A 3,486-nucleotide genomic window follows, 5' to 3' on the forward strand; every position below is an offset into this window, starting at 1 on the left:
AACCCATACACCTTCACCAATCCGAGGCAACTGGAACCGTATCTTACCAAACCAATACACCTTCACAAACCCGAGGCAACTGGAACCGTATCTAACTAAACCCATACACCTTCACAAACCCGAGGTAACTGGAACCGTATCTTACCAATCCCATACACCTTTACAAACCCGAGGCAACTGGAACCGTATCTTACCAAACCCATACACCTTCACAAACTCTAGGCAACTGGAACCGTATCTTACCAAACCCATACACCTTCACAAACCCGAGGCAACTGGAACCGTATCTTACGAAATCCACACACCTTAACAAACCCGAGGCAACTGAATCCGTATCTTACCAAACCCATACCGCTTCACAAACCCGAGGCAACTGGAACCGTATCTTACCAAGCCATACACCTTCACAAACCCGAGGCAACTGGAACCGTATCTTACCAAACTCATACACCTTCACAAACCCGAGGCAACTGAAACCGTATCTTACCAAACCCATACCGCTTCACAAACTCGAGGCAACTGGAACCGTATCTTACCAAACCCATACACCTTCACAAACCCGAGGCAACTGGAACCGTATCTTACCAAACCCATACACCTTCACAAACCCGAGGCACTGGAACCGTATCTTACCAAACCCATACACCTTCACAAGCCCGAGGCAACTGGAACCGTATCTTACTAAACCCATACACCTTCACAAACTCTAGGCAACTGGAACCGTATCGTTCCAAACCCATACACCTTCACAAACCCGAGGCAACTGGAATCGTATCTTACCAAACCCATATGCCTTCACAAACCCGAGGCAACTGGGACCGTATCTTACTAAACCCATACACCTTCACAAACCCGAGTCAGCTGGAACCGTATCTTACTAAACCGACACACCTTCACAAACTCGAGGCAACTGGAACCGTATCTTACTAAACCCATACACCTTCACAAACCCGAGGCAACTGGAACCGTATCGTGCCAAACCCATACACCTTCACAAACTCGAAGCATTATGAACCGAATCGTACAAATGCTCTACACCTAAACAAACCCGAGGCAACTGGAACCGTATCGTTCCAAACCCATACACCTTCACAAACCCGAGGCAACTCTAACCGTACCGTACAAAACGAATACACCTTTACAAACCCGAGCTAACTCGCACCGTATCTTAAAAAAACCTTCATATTCTATCTTGTTTGTAATGATGTCGAATTAATAAAAAAAAAATAATTGTGATCAACTTGTAATTTCGTAAAAAAAACCTCCTATCTAGAGCCAAAAATATGACACACTTTTACTCCAGGCTTTTCGCTCAACATATATCACAGCGGGTCATATGGGTGAAGTGTCGTGATAGTGTGAGTATTAAATTGTAAAAGGCTCACAACAATCCCTAGAGACTCGTGAAGGATCGTACCAAAATATCGTTTTTCTTCTGTTTCTGCAATAGTTTATATATCAACGCCTAGAAGGAATTTTGTACATTTGTCGAAGAAAACTGGCAATTCTGGGATAGCTAACTTGTGAAATAACATTGCCTAGGTCGTCAATGTAAATTCATTTCAAAATGTTGGTCTAAAACTATGACGACGCAATAGAACTACACATACAGGAAAGCACTCCTGCATAAATTGATTGCCTTTCTGTCGAGACGTATTCATTATGTGACCCTTCAACATCAATATAACTTAAGATTGTTGAAACTAGAATAATATGTGGGAGTTGCCGGTGTTTCACTTAACATTAATGTCAACGAACGGTCTCAGTCGCAATAGGTGAGACGTGTTTGTGCTGGTAAATGATGGATCCTCTTCCCACAACATATATCACTCAATATCCAAATTAGTTGAATTTAATTTGTGACTGAGTTGACATAGAAATGTAAACATTTTTCTAAGACAATATGTGGTTGTTCTACTTAAGTCACCCGTTTTGCATACACAAACCTCTTGCGGAAAATTGTCAATGCGACAATTGAAATTTAATTTATTAAACAAAAGGTTCGATCAACGATTTTTACAAATCTCTTCAAAACTCGCACGACGTATGAATTTTTTTTTACATAAATAGAGGCCTAATATAGTTAAACTCTTATAAAATATTAATTTGTATGAGCGACATTATTTGTATATGAACAAGACTTATATTGCCTGACACGCGTGAAAATTTCCGATTTATATTAAAGGGTGTTAAACTATATGTTCGCTTCTTCCGCGACGATTTGCAATAGTGCCAGGTTACATGTAAGGCCACTGTTTTAGTATCTAGCCATTTAGTACCTAACCTTGTCAACACCGTTGACTGAACAATTCATTTGTTCTTGTTTTGTGTGTTGTTATTAAAGTTGAATTGAAAAACTATTCATATCATGTTCATAGCTTAAGCTGTCTTGTTCAATTTGGTCAACATTTGACACTGTTAACACTACATAGTTACAAATATGTGCATGTCTGTAGAGATCATTAGTTCCCATGGATTTTAATTTTTAAATTAAAAACAAACAGTCTCATAATGTTTGCAAGTAACGAAATGTTTTAGTTATTTTAAAGATGCTCATTTCTTCTAGTCTATTATGGTTGGTTTTCTGGTTAATTCATGAATGATTCTGTCATTCTCTAGTGATAATTTCCGCATATAAAAGTTTGAAGTGCAATTATATTTCATGTGAACCACAGAGTGTAGGAATACACTTCAGTGGAAGCCACATATTGTGCACTTTTTGTAGACACGATGCTACCACATACAAGAGGTCAATGAATGATGGCTATTAAAGCACCACCTACCGCTTTCCGAGAGCACTAACGACTCCATGCTCATTAGTTACGTGTGTGTTAGTCATTGATTTGTGTCGCAATGTACTAGCAACATGTTCTAGTGTAATTAAAATTACAGAGACAGTTCTAGTAGACTTAAACGTACAATGTGATTAGATGAATTAGCACAACTGGTGGATGTGGGATGCTATATATCTATATATGTGAGCGTTCTTACAGTTTGTGTTTACAGCTCAAGAAGTTCTCAAAGGCGATCAAGGGCAATCGAATTGAAATGAGTTTATATAACATAAAGTGGAGTTATTCACCTTAAGCTAACTACGCCTAACCTATTTTAAAGACTATTTCGTTTCTCTACTTACTTCATCATCTTCATTGTTTTTACTTCATGTAAAAGGGCAATTTTACAGAAAATTGATTAAAAATACTATAGAGAAACATATATTAGATCAGTAAGATTGTATTTTCTTCGTCGGGCAAATAGTGTTCGTAAGAAAGCAATTATTACTAGATTATATAGCAACATATCCGTTGCATTTCTTTTTTCTTGCTTGGCGTCTTGTTCCAGTATAATGGAGAGGTAGCCAGAGGGTCAGCACGAAATTGTACGCGGTGGGAAATCACGGCGTAATACTGACAAATTAAAACAGGTAATCTGGAACCGATACCTGCTCCCACCTCCCGAGCGATTGTTTTTTGTAATTCAGAATGA

This window comes from Mya arenaria, chromosome 4, assembly GCF_026914265.1.
Source record: "Mya arenaria isolate MELC-2E11 chromosome 4, ASM2691426v1".
NCBI classification, from domain to species: domain Eukaryota; kingdom Metazoa; phylum Mollusca; class Bivalvia; order Myida; family Myidae; genus Mya; species Mya arenaria.